This window comes from Apodemus sylvaticus, chromosome 1 (assembly GCF_947179515.1).
Source record: "Apodemus sylvaticus chromosome 1, mApoSyl1.1, whole genome shotgun sequence".
Classification (NCBI taxonomy): Eukaryota; Metazoa; Chordata; class Mammalia; order Rodentia; family Muridae; genus Apodemus; species Apodemus sylvaticus.
The window spans coordinates 144,588,526-144,602,421 of record NC_067472.1 but is presented as its reverse complement, the minus strand read 5'-3'; the positions used below and the strand labels follow the sequence as shown (position 1 = coordinate 144,602,421).

The window sequence follows — 13,896 nt, the reverse complement described above, 5'->3', positions numbered from 1 at the left end:
AATTATTCTTAGCAGCTATTTGAAGTCACGGTCCTGCCTCCTTTCTGTTTTCTATCCCAGTCAGTGACACGCGCCCAAGAGGCAGTGGCATGCTCGGCACACCGCTAGTGCTGCATGCCTCTTTCCCACAGCCGCTACCTCTCTCCACAGTGCCATTTGCTTAGCTCCACTGTCTCAGTGCTAACTTCCTGTCAAACACCTGTCGGTTGTTCAGACTGTTGTTCAGACTGACCCCTGTAGGCTTCCCTCCTGGCCTCTCACTTCCTGTTCTGTTGGGGCTTCTCCATCCTCTCTGTCCTCTGTGTGTCCTGCTGCCTGCACCCCAGGCTCCCCTTTTTATGGGTTTGCTGTTTTCATGGGCAAGTCTTCCAGGCTCTCCAGAGAGATTTCAAAGTCACCTTGAAATAGTGGAAGGTAATTATAGTAAAGTAAACTGTCAGCCTAAAAGACAAATATTGCATTTTCTCTTGTTGGTGGATTCTAGACTGAAGATTCACAAACTCCTGTGTGTACAGATGAAAGGAAGGCAGAAGTGAAACTGTCTAGGGGGTTGAAAGGAGGGGTGGGGAATGAGAAAGGAAGGGAAGTGGGGCAATGGGTATGCTAATGAGCATTATATATATGTATATATCATATACTATATAGCATTTATATATTATATATCACATCATATCATATATCATATATCATATATCATATACCATATACCATATATCATATATCATACATCATACATCAATCATATATCACATATCACATATCATATATCACATGTCGTATATCACATGTCGTATATCACATGTCATATATCACATACCACATAATATATCATGTCATATATTATATATCACATGTCACATATCACATATCACATATCATATATATATCTTTATGAAAATGGCCTTCCGTGATAGTAAAATGAAACAATTCATTCCTTTTTATACTTGGAAAGTAATCAGTCTGGTCATACAAATGTAAGTTGAAGAATATTTCTCACTGATCCTCCAAAGGCCTCAGGCCACTGCTTCTGCCTCTGCTGCTGTCCTTGTGAAGTCTAATGCCAGTCTTGATGCTCAGCCCATCCCCGTGCTGTCCGCAGTCCCTTCTGTCAGCGTGTGCGATTTCCTCCTGATGGGCCTGCTGTGGTACTGATTCCTAAACCTTTCCCAGCACTCATTTGCTAACTTCCTTGTATTTTTTCTCTGTGAACGAAGTCTGTCTCCCCCTTGTTTTCGCTGTTCTTCCCTTTCATGACCCTAGTTAGTAAACTTCACACAACCCATGGACTCTGCTTCTGTCTTTTATCTCTTACTGCCCATCTCTTTGTCTTTTCCCTAAGCATGTCCATGCTCCTGCCTCTGTCTGGCTGTCCCCTTGCCCTGCTTTCTCACGCCTTCCTCTCCCTTTCCTCTTGCCTCTGGGGTGTGCGTGTGATCACAGCTTCGCTCTCAGTCAGCTCTGGCTGCCTTCTAACTTACGAGCCTTTGCTGTTTTGACAGCAGTCTGGTTTTGCTCCTTGCTGACAACTCTCTTGACTGTCCCAACATCCCAGGACGTGGCGCTCCAGGATCCCCTGGACGTTTGTTGGCAGAGCAGTGGCTTTAGATCACTGTCCGAAGCAGAGTTATCTGTAGGGTGATCTTTATATGTCAATGTTTTCAAGTCTTTCACCTGGGGCCATGGGGACCCAGGGCTGTTGAGTTTCTGGAGGCTCAGTGAGGGAAGGGCTTTGGGGGCTCTTCCTGGTGTGTGTGAGGCCTTTCCCCTTAGGTCTCAATCTCCTCCTTTGCTACTCAGACTACTCCCAACATTGTCTCCTGCTGTTCCTGAGGCCCTTGGGTGCAGCTCCTCTACAGGCTTCTCTGGAGGCAATGGAGAGACCTGGGAATATGGTTTCTTCACATAGTGTGGGCCAGCCCTGCTGCTCCCCTCCCCTCCCCTGCCCTGCCATCCTTCTATAAGGCCAGCTGCCACAACTATTTGTAGAGTCACATGAGGGAATGGACCCTCAGTCTCTGCCTGCTCTCAGCTTCACCCTCTACCACCTCAGTCAGAGTCCCCATGCCCAGGACTGTCGAGAGAACTAGTGAGTTCTTTACAGAGCCATATTCTCACAGCGGACTCATTGAGGCAAACATCTGACTAACTCCGGTCCTTGGTTCAGGCTCCACTTTGCCAGCATAGGCCGAGGAAGAGGGGCAGTGCCTGGTGATGGTGTGCCAGCCCAAGGCTGTGTGTGTACATAGCCATAGAAATCCCCACACTCTTAAGCCCCTGCCAATCACATGTGACCCAGCCAAGCGTTGGTGCTAGGGAATGGATGTGGTCTCCCCAAGCTTTGCTCCGCTGTCCTTCCATGAGCGAGGCCCTCCCCCGATTCAAAGCAGCAATCATGATGGCATGAGACAGCAGTGGAGAACGGCTCAGTAGCTGAAAGGCTCTCTGCCGCTTGCTGTCTAGCCGACAAGGCAGTTCCTTTTATCTACCTCTGAAACAATGTCTGTCTCTGGCAGAAGCAAGTACTGGTGTGATACTGATATGGGTGTGCACTGATATGGGTAGTTGCGAGGCCTAGGCTACTAGGGTTGACCTTGGGAGAAGAGTCTCTCCTCTGTTGCTTTAGGTTCCTAGTAAGGCAGCACAGGTATCACCGTGGAGACCAAGCCTGCTTCTGTGATCCAGGTTCAGCTGCCTTCTGCTTCCGCAGAGGGCTCTCTGACATGACGTCTTGCGCTGAAGCCTCAGATGCCTGGAGACCAGGTCAATCCCAGACAATATAATCGGATGTTAGACACAGCCATTTCTCACGGCTGTGCTCCTTGTAGATTATATAGAGAGGTATCGTGGTCACACAGCTGGATATCAGGGAAGCCATCTTTCTTGCTAATCAGGACATTATCCAGTGCATACTTAGTGTACTGGCTGGCTTTGTGTGTCAACTTGACACAAGCTGGAGTTATCACAGAGAAAGGAGCTTCAGTTGAGGAACCGCCTCCAAGAGATCCAGCTGTGGAGCATTTTCTCAATTAGTGATCAAGCGAGGAGAGTCCATTGTGGGTGGTGCCATCCCTGGGTTGGTAGTCTTGGGTTCTATAAGAGAGCAAGCTGAGCAAGGCAGGGGAAGCAAGCCAGTAAGGAACATCCAGCTCCTGCTTCCTGACCTGCTTGAGTTCCAGTCCTGACTTCCTTTGGTGATGAACAGCAATGTGAATGTGTAAACTGAATAAACCCTTTCCTCCCCAACTTGCTTCTTGGTCATGATGTTTGTGCAGGAATAGAAACCCTGACTGAGACACTTAGAAACTGTAGACATTTAGCTCTAAGTCTGAAGGTGGAAAAGGCATGCTACTCACATTACAAGTTCTTCTTACTCCTACAGCGTCAAAGACATCAGCTCCTTTGTTTTCCAAGGGAAAGAGGAGAGGTGTGGGCGCTGAAGAGCCTAGAGAACCAAACACTACTGAGACCCTGCCAAGGATGAAGGGACATACAGACAATTGGTGACACATGAGCTCCAGTCACATTCAGAAGACTCCTCTGAACAGTTTGAACTGACAGCTGCTGTGTACATCCCCAGCCCCCAGCACAGAATGCCCTACAAGTCACTGCCCCTGGGGATTACCACCATCGGGGTCATCAGCAATGCCTGGGTAAGTGTGCACTATCAGGGAACGTGAAAAAAAAAAAAAGCAGTCCATCGCAAGAGCATTCGGAATTCTGGCTGCACGGCCTTGGTGTCTTACAGACCTCAGCTCAGGATGGCTTCTGTGTGGTGGGACACCGGGTGTACTGTGATTGGCTCCCCAGAGCCAGCCTCCCAGATCCAAGGAGGAGGGGGAGGAGGAGGAGGAGGAGGAGGAGGAGGAGGAGGAGGAGGAGGTGGCTGAGCGCTAATCCCTGTCAACAGAGCCCAAAAGTGGGATGGGGTGGCTTCTCAAAGGCACAAAGCTGACTGTTGAAAGACGGGGAAGCACACCTCGTGCTTGGACTGAATCATTGCAACAGAACGAAGGCCGAGGCAATTGGTGCCCTGTTACCACCCACGCCAGGTCCCCACCCACGCCAGGGCCTCACCCCACCCCTTCTCCTGGAGCCTCCTTCTGGGAGGATTTGTAAACAATGGGCACTTCTCCAGGCTCAGCCATGTTTTGGGTTGGGTGTAAAATGTCCTTCAGAGGCTTGTGTGTTTGAACACTTGGTCTCCACCTGGTGGCGCTGTTCTAGAAGGTTGTGGATGTCTGAGACACAGTGTCTCCCCTAGCAGAAATGGAATGCTGGAGGGTCCTTGGAGCCTTTGTTTCTGGTTCTGATCTGGAGCTCTTTGCTTCCTGATGAGCTAAGATGAGAGGGGCCTTTATCACACGATTCTGCTTCCATGATGATAGAAGAAACCACTTGCTTCAGGGCAGCCAGAAAGCAAAAGAAAAAGGATCTGAGGTCCCTATATACCATTCAAAGGCATGTCCCCAAGGATCTGCCACTCCCCCACCAGGCCATATTTCCTAAAGGTGTCACCACCTACCCACATGCTCAAGGTTCGGGGCCACATACTACCCTTCCGCAGCAGCTATACAACTTGCTGGGTGGAACAGGATCTCACTGATATCTCATTTTGTACTTTTTTCTTATTGTGATTAGAGTAAGCATATTTTCAAAAGTGCAGAGGAATTTTCCTTTTTGGCAAGGATTTCTAGCTACTGTCCATTTTCTAACTCCCCGGTTGGATTTCTGACTTATCGATTTGTAGCGATGACATCAGCTACAAGCATTTTTATGCAGAGGACACGGTTGTCTGTCACAGACACGCATGTATCTTGCTATTTCCAATCCTGTAGGGTGACTCCATCCTCAGAAGGTAGTATATTGGTTTTTTTGTTGTTGTTGTTGTTTTTTTGTTTTCCCTTTTTACAACTTGCCTTTTGATTTTAATCAAGACACTTTCTATCATGCAGTAATAGCTGGCTTTTGCCTGATAGAAGAAATCAATGATGCTATTTATGGCTTTGAGATAACATAATAAAAAGCTCCAACATTATACATTTAAAAAATTTGCTTCCATTACTTTACGGTCTGTGTCTTTTTCCATTTGAGTCTTTGATCTGCTAGGGTCTCTTTGGGATTTATTTTGGCTCATGAGAGGCTCATTAGTATTTTCTCCAACGACGGGCCAGTTGTTCAGCACTGTGTTGCCTTTCTGTGTGGGACGAACCCTATTCTCATCTTGCATATCCCACAGCGTCTGTTGTGAGTGCCTATCTGACCATCTGCTGGAGGGGCCGACGAGGGGCACCCTGCCTAGCCCCAGCAGCCTTTCCCAGCTCTGGGCAGAACACTTCATTTCTTTCTTTCTTTCTTTCTTTCTTTCTTTCTTTCTTTCTTTCTTTCTTTCTTTCTTTCTTTCTTTCTTTCTTTTTTCACCTACAAATAGGGCATTACAATGTTAGCCATTTACATTAGTAGAGTCCTTGAGACCCACACCAGTATTCAAATCAGAGGGCACCATTTACGGCCAGCCACACCTGTTCACACCCATCTCCTATTTTCTAGGTATAGCCAGCCTCCATTTCCCCAATCCAGATCCAGAGGGAGAGCTACACTTGCACGGAACAGCCCTCCAGTGTGCTAGAGCTGTCTACATGCAGGTATCATGTCATTTAGAGATCACTTAAAGTGTGCTATAGAATGCATCTGGGTTCTGTGAAAATTCAGTGCTGGGGGCTGGAGAGATGGCTCAGCCGTGAAGAGCACCGACTGCACTTCCAGAGGTCCTGAATTCAAGTCCCAGCAACCACATGGTGGCTCACAAACATCTGTAATGGAATCCGATGTCCTCTTCTAGTGTATCTGAAGACAGTGACAGTGTACTCACATACATAAAACAAATAAATAAATCTTTAAAAAAAAGAAAAAAAAGAAAAAAGAAAAGAAATACGATGCTGTTTTCCAGAAGAAAAGCAATCCTCTGCAGGTTCAGGTCCTGGATACCGCCCCTGTTGCTAGTTCATGAATTTAGTCCTCACAGTGCTTTTTATGTCATTTCCTGCCCCAGATCTGAGCACATCCTGTGCCTCTAGGATGTGGGGTAAAGGGCACAGCTAAGCCCTGAAAGGTGAGCCCCACGTGGGTGGTCAGCGGATAGGACAGAAGGTTCCCTACCAACACTGACTCTCCCTAAGCCCTGCCCGTCTGTGACACCACAGCAGGTTTCCAGAACAGTGCCCATCCTGTCCACAGGGCGAAGGAGGGCCCTGGAGGGCGGGGCCCAGGCTGCGCCTCAGGTGTCTGAGCATTCCCTTCTGTGGCCCCAGCCTGGGCTCTCATGTTAGGAGGTCAGGAAGTGGTTGTCTCTTGCAGGGCTGTCTTAAATTATTTCAGCTGCACTGAGGTATTTCAAAGTCAGACCAAATAAACATTTGCATCTAAAAAAGGAGAAACAGGGTCATTTGAAATGGAGAAGAAAGGCTTTCCCATGTCCCGTGTCCGGAGGGTGTGGCCACGCTTTCCAGAGAAGTGGGTTTGCTCTTTATACTTGAGCCAGGACAAGTAGTTCAGCTGCCTGCCGGTCCTGGGGGAAAGGGTTTGTAAGTAAAATGCGAGGCGATCTGTGTCTCCTTACCCCATCTGCTCCAGAGTCACCCAGGGCCTCTCTGCACTGGGATAGCATCTTTTGAGTCTCGTCTGCTTTCCATGAGAAAACAACTGCATCCAATGTGATGATATCAAGTCACGGAGGGGGAGCAGTGTTTCTCAAGCAGAAAGAGCCCCACAGCATCCTCCACATGGGCTCCGCTGTTGTGTGAATGCAGGCTGAGGCTCGCGTGTGAACAACTGGTCCCCAGCTGTGGGCACTCTCTTAGGACGTGGTGGAACCTTTAGGGACAGGCATTTAGGTTTCACAGCCCGGCCCTGATCCTTGTCTGCGGAAAAACAATGTGACCAGTCACCTGGCACTCTGGTTGCCACACCTTCCTGATGGCTGTGCCCCTCCAACTTGAAGCCAGAATGGATCTTCTCTTAAGCAGCTTTTTGTCAGGTATCTGATCTCGAGGAAAGAAACTCGTGTGGTCTGTACAGCCCTGATTCCTTCTCCCCTGATGCTTCCTGGTGACTTCGTGAAGACGGTTGGCCTGGTTCCGAGAAGCATGAGCCGTACCCTCTGAGTCAGGCCCGGTGTGCAGGATTGGGTCTATGCTCTTTCCTTCTAGACTTATGTCCCCCTGCCTTAACTTTCCTCGGTGAGATGGAGCCCAGCGAGAACAACAGCGGGTGCACCTTCTGCATGATGCCCTCTTTTTGTGTATACCCAGTTCCTCTGCTGTAACTACTGTGATCTTCTTCACACAGACTTAGGATGATCGCACACAGATAGGACTTCTTTCAGTGTGTTATACTTATCTACGTGTGTGTGTGTGTGTGTGTGTGTGTGTGTGTGTATGTGTGAGACAAAAGTAGGGGACAGAGTGAGACATGAACATGCTATGGCATATGTGTGGAAGTCGAAGGACAGCTTGCAGGAGTTGATCCTGTCCCTCCATCATGTGGATCCTGAGGACTAAACTCAGGTCTCCACACATAGTGGCAAGCACCATTATCCGCTGAATCATTTGGCTGTCTGCCTGGCCTTTCCGCATTTGAGACAGGTCTGACCTCAAACTCAGGTACATTTCCTACCCAACCAACCCCTCTGTCCCCTTTCTAGTCAGTAGATGATTAAATTAAAAATCCTTAGGCACCTTTGAGACTTAGGAAACTTGACCCTTAAAACAACAGGACGATGTCATGAAGGAGCCGGGCCGGTGGGGCAGCAGAGCCTAGAGCCCAAGGCTGGCCTCTTAGAGCTCCGGAGTCCGAGGAGAGGGAATTGGTCATGGAATATAGACAGGACCTTCCAAGTGGCTCAGAGGGCGTCCTATTTGCTCTTAGTGTAGGGTCAATAGCCACACTGACAGAGACCTCCAGAGACACCCAAGGCTAGAGACCACTAGTCCCAGCCAAGTCATTGTCAGCTCGACATCAGCCACAATGAGAGGCAAGCTCCTGAAGATCAGAGGCTCTGGTGACGACGCTACTCTTCACCCTCACACATCTTCCTTGTCCCATGACCCCATGCAGAGGCTCTCAGACAGCACGGGCCACAGGGGAGGCTCATAGGTACTCACTGCTATACCTACCCAAGGGTGCTGGGAATCCAAATTCAAATTTTATAAGCATCTTACCAACTGAGCCATCTCCCGAGCCCAACCCTTTCTTCCTATAAGTTGGTGTCTTAGACATTTGATATAGTTATGGAAACTGACCGACACAGAAAACTGAGAAAGCCCCAACAGTCCATTTTCTTAGAAATGATGGATGATCCCAGAGTATTTTGTTTAAACCTTTTAACATTTACTATGGTAGATGCTCAAATGAATAAAAAAAAAAAAACCCAAGAAAACACCACAATATTCATGTTTTTAAATAGTAACAATGACATTAATTAAAATATTATTTATGAAAATAGCCATTTGTAATAAAGAGAGTGACAATGTTTTATATTTTTGAGGAGCTCTCCAATGTCTGGCTTAGGAGACAGCTGGATTTCCATATCTGAATTTGCCATCAAGCTGTTGTGATATTACACATCGTGCAGGCTTGGGAAAGCTCCTCTCAACACCCATGGGAAAAAAAAAGTCTTTCATTTCCACTGAATCATTTCAACTTTTTAGATGCCCTTGAAAGAAACTCAGGAATCCATGGGGTGGACCTTGGGCGCCACTGTTCAGGTGCTCACAAATGGGACGAGAAAATCAAGACTCCACACACGGAAGGAGCAGCAGAGGACAGCAGAAACAGAATCCAGGGGAGCACGGGGTAATGGAAGGGCTAGAAGACGATGTCAGCACTAGTGTAAGTAATCCACAAGAGGCCCACGGGCTCGAAGCCTCAGTGGCAATCAGACACAACAAATAAAAATCAATACTTTCCCTGTGTACCAAGAAGGAAGTAACAGTCGCAACACCAACAAAAATCAGAAAGCCAAGGAAGGAAAATTAATTTTATTTAAAGATATAAACTGAAAGATGTATTGCTTCCTAATAATATCTGAGTATGTCTATAGTTACATGAGTTTCTTGGTATATGGCCCTCTGCTGGGGGGGGGGGGGGAAGGTGCTCGCTGCCAAGCTCAGACTCAACGCTGGTACTTACATGGTAGAAGGAGAGAATTAACTCCCTCGAGCTGTCCTCTGACCTACACGAGTGCTTCAGCACTCCCCCCCATATATAGCTGAAGTCCACAAGAAAACACAAAAGACAAGGTTTTCAAAGAGTGTAACTAATATGTATTATAGGACAGGAGCTGCCTCCAAACAAAACAAAGAAATAGAATGTACTTATAGCGCATAGTGTATTCAGAAGTTAACACCCTTTGCATAAAGAAAAAAATCCTGGAAGGTCGTGTGAATTAGATGAGGAGTCTTCACACACACAGCAGTGTCACATATGCCAAAGTCAGAAGTGGCTGCTCACATGGACAATTACCAGTCTCCAGTTTTGTCATGGTGAGATCCTGTTCTTGTATCAAAGAAACCTGGTAGCAGAGAGGTTAGAACCAACAAGGTTTTTCTCAGGTTCTTTGAAGCAGAACCAATACACACATACACACACACACACACACACACACACACACACTCACACTCACACTTAATGGTAGTCCAACTACCATTAAGTCCCAACTTAATGGTAGTTGGACTTAGTTTTCCAACTTTTTCATGGTGCCAAAGCAACACACATTCAGTCTAAGACATACATTGACATTTCAGCAGGATTCTGTCAGGACCCCAGCCCGGAACATGAGGCCCACAGTTACGGTGGGTCTTCCCTCCTCTTTAAACACAATCTAGAAACTCCCTCATTTATAAGGCCAGAGGTTTTTCTCCTAAGTGATGCTAGATCCCTTAGGTTGACAATTAAAACATCACACTGGGTAGTTGAGTCAAGGTCACTTTATTTTAAAACTGTTTTCAATTTACAGTGGTTTTATTGAGGTCTGACTTTACTGTTATGCAAGAAGCATCTTCTTTAAAAGATAAAGAATTCTCTTTCTCATTTGTTTTTACACATTTTACTGACTTTGTGTGTGTGTGTGTGTGTGTGTGTGTTTTGGAGTTGGATCTCTCATTATTTCTACTGTGACTTTCAGGAACTGAACTCCAGTCATCAGGCTTGCTTAGCAAGTGCTTGAGCTACTGGGCCAAACCACAGACTGAGATGGAATCTTCGAGGATAATAAAGAAATCTTGAATCTTCAGCCCTCCTGTAGGGTCCTAGGCAGTACAGAGCCACCACACACCCACTCTAGGTCCCTGTCGACACCAGACATGATACCACAGCTGGACAAAGTCACCCTCAGGCCACACTTTGTTCTGCTTCCAATTGTGACATCCAGGACTTACAGGGGTGGGGTAGGGTAGGGGTGGGGGGATGGGCACGTCTCAGCCCAAAGGTCACCTAGCTGTTTCCCAAGGTCAGTGTGGGTCTCTGCCCTTGGCTCTTTTCTATCCCTGACCTGAGCGGGACCTCGGGCCCTGGCTTGTTGGACAGGGTCAAGTGAGGAGCAGGCTGGGGCAGGACCCCCCCCCCCCCCACACACACACACACTGTTCTGCAAAAGCTTCAGGTGTGCTGGGCTGCCACTTCCTCTGTAGGTATCTTAGAAAGATGGCAAAAAACAGCACTCTCAGTGAGAAAACAATTCGTGTAACATACTCACAGAAAGGCCTAGTCTTTATCCTACTGTCTGGAGCCGGACAGACTCCAGTCCTGGCTGTCTTGCTTTTGTGAGCCAGGCGTGCGGTCCACACTCGCAGTGGCTCAGGCCCTTCCTTTGAAAAATTTGGAGGACAGTAATGAACCCTTATGAGAGAAACGAGGTTAAACCGAAGTGTGCCCAGACCCAGACCATGGCTTGGCATTTGGTAAATACTTAATTGCCCTCAGCTCTAGAACATTCTGCTCCAGTTTCTGTGAAGGGTGTGTTAACGTGCATCCCTGTACATGGGGAAGGTCTTTTTTTGTGAGGGACAGTTTGTGCACGTTCTTTGGCAAGCATTAACACACACGGAGCACCTGCGCCAAGAAGACATTCTCAGGTGTGATGTTAGGCAGCTAGGCTACCTCAACTGGCCTTTAAGTGTCCTCTGAGGACAGAGAAGGAGGCCGCAGGACCCGTGTTCCCCAGTGCCAGGCTGAAATCATCTCAGCCACCTCCTTCCTTCCTTCCTTCCTTCCTTCCTTCCTTCCTTCCTTCCTTCCTTCCTTCCTTCCTTCCTTCCTTCCATGGGCCTTCAGTTCCCCCAAGTTCATAGGTAACGAATAAGTGGTCTTGCACAAAGCTATCCAAGCCTGGGGAAGGCTAGCTCTCAGGATGAGTGTACAGAAAGGGAGACTGAGTCTGGAGCTTAGGGCTGGAGTTCTGGAAGCCTTAGCCTAGAGCTGATGTGCGCTTCAGGGTTTCAAGGTTTTCTCCTTAGCTGGCAGCAGGCACTGGCGTGGCCTTCACTCTCCTCCCTCCTCCCTCCTCCCTCCTCCCTCCTCCCTCCTCCCTCCTCCCTCCTCCTCCTCTCTTTCCTTCTGTCTTCCCTTCACCCCTCCCACCCCACCCCACCTCCTTCCCTGAGCATCCATTCACCCACTTCCCCAAACCTCTCGTGCGAGGGGTGTGGGGGCAGGGAAAGCATGTGGCACCCACTCTGCTGGAGGCTGCATTTATTCTGGGCTGTGACCGGGGAGGTGGGAGAGAAAAATGGGTCAGCACTGGCAGCAACATGGCTGAGTCTGGGAGGACAGGGCTTCTGTCCGCTGATGCCTCCCATGTGGGCGGGGCCGCCCACAGCAGGAATGGGGGCTTGAGCAGCAGGGCGAGACTTCAGGACACCGGTGGCCGCTGCCTACTGTCCCTGAGCCAGGCCAAAGGCCCGCAGATTAATCTTGGAGGTGTCGCATGTCTGGCTGCACGCTTCTGGGAACTGTCGCAGAGATGGGTGTGTAAGATGCCCTAGTGATGTCCCCATGATCCTTCTCTCCTGCCTGCCCGTTCTTCTGGCTTCCTCTGGACAGCTCTCATTCTGGGTGCCATCTTCCTCCCTGCCCCCTGGTGTCAGCCATACGGTTCAGCACCCTAAGCTGGCTTCCTGGGGCGGGGCGGGGTGGGTTACAGGGAGCCCTATCGCCCATCCTCAGGGACCGATGTCTAAATTGTCTAGATGGCTCTTACCCGCTCCTGCGGCTATTCCTCCTTGCACCCGTGGCTGCATTTTGCCCTAGCAGGCCTGAGCGCCTAGCCTGCCTCTGTAGAATAGCTTAGAGCAAAAACTGGCCACCAAACCTAGGGACCAGGGGTCTGGACTAGCTCTTGCACTACTCAACTTGTCCTTAGTACCACATGATGTCCGACAGTGCGCCAGGCACTCTAAACTCCCCCTTGCCACCCCCACCCCCCACTCTCACCCCCTCCCTCCACCCCGCCCCCATCTCTGTAGAAAGAGATAAGAAAGGCTCTCACAGGCTGCTTCCCTCACACTGTCTGAAGCCCTTGGTAACTAGCTTGCCCCAGCCCTTCTTCCTGATAGTGGGGGCGCTGGCCTTAGTCAAGGCTTTGCTTGGACTAAGTGTCTCTGGAAAGGGAGGACTTGAGGGGCCTGGGCTTGGCCCAGTCTCCCTCCAGGACTGCCAGGTTTGAGATGTTATTTCCCAGCCAAGGACGAAGTCTATGTTTACTGCACTGTGGTCCACATCACCCTTTTGTGGATTCAGCTCCAGCCACAGTTAGCGCTGTGACACAGGCAACTGTCCTCTGTCCATTCCCATCCCCCCCCCCCCTTCGTGTTCGTCTGTATCTAGGTTGGTTGCCAGTGTGGCCCCATTGTTTGGCAAGCTTTAGTAGTCTCCCAGGACTGACGTTAGTTTGTGAGCTGTCCTCCTGTGTGTTCAGGCAGTGAGATACCCCAAGGGGGTAGGACAGGGAAGTGGGACAGGAAGAGGGTAGAGAGAGGCGGTGTGGCCGTTTTCAGTGTCTGGGGCTGAAGAGGCTCTGGGGAAGTAGCAGGCTCAGCTCTGCTGAGCAGCTGCCCCCTGCCAGACAGAACTGCTGCTGAGGGAGCTATCCGGTCTCTCTTCATGTCTCTCCCTATTGAGGGAGAGAGGAAGGGTCCCTGCTTGCCGCTCTCAGGAGAACCTAGGTCAGCTAAGCCTGGGTGCTAGCTACAGAATGGAAGAAATCTTGACCCCCCCAACCCCCCACTGTCTAGAACTCTCAGTCTCTATTACATTCACCCACTGACCCCCATGATCATGAAATTTTTCTCCTCAAGAAAATGGTCAATGGGACAAAATTATATGACTTTTGAGTGTGACCCATAGAAAAATCAGAACTCTCCGTTTCTGGTTCAGCAGGCCTTTGAGGAGGGAGAACTTGGGCCCTGCCTCCGCCCACCCAGGACTCTTTCACCCCTGGGTTGAGCTGTGGCCAGTACTGCTGATTCTGCCCTTGGCGACAACACACGGGCCGCACCAGGCGCTGCCAGCTGGCTCCAAGGCTCTAGGATTTCAGACTAGTCATCAAACATAAATACAGAGCCCTGTGGGCCTCTTGAACACCACTCCCAAGAAAAGCAAGGCAGGGGCCCTGCCAATTCAGTTATGAGAAAGATAGCAATTTAGTTTAACTTTGTTGTATTTGGCTTTTTAGTCTACTTATCACCTTTTAGAATCTTCCTTCCTCTCCCTAAACTCCAGCAGAGTTCTAAGGTTCAGAAGTTCTCAGGGAAACCAACGCTGGGTATAAAGACTTGGAAGACTTTTTATTTTATTTTTATTTATTTATATATATATATATATATATATATATTTTATGAAGCA

At 48.9% G+C, this 13,896-nt stretch overlaps 1 long non-coding RNA gene across 2 annotated transcripts; it reads left to right on the top strand.

Moving 5' to 3' along the window:
- The first annotated feature begins 295 nt into the window (after positions 1–295).
- On the top strand, positions 296–5,874 carry LOC127681931 (uncharacterized). 2 transcript variants are annotated; one of them, XR_007977273.1, is made up of 3 exons: positions 296–414; positions 3,380–3,650; positions 5,548–5,874. It is a non-coding gene; the product is annotated as an uncharacterized LOC127681931 (long non-coding RNA). The 2 variants fall into 2 exon arrangements; XR_007977278.1 differs by lacking the exon at positions 296–414 and adding an exon at positions 2,541–2,760.
- The last annotated feature ends 8,022 nt before the right edge of the window (positions 5,875–13,896 follow it).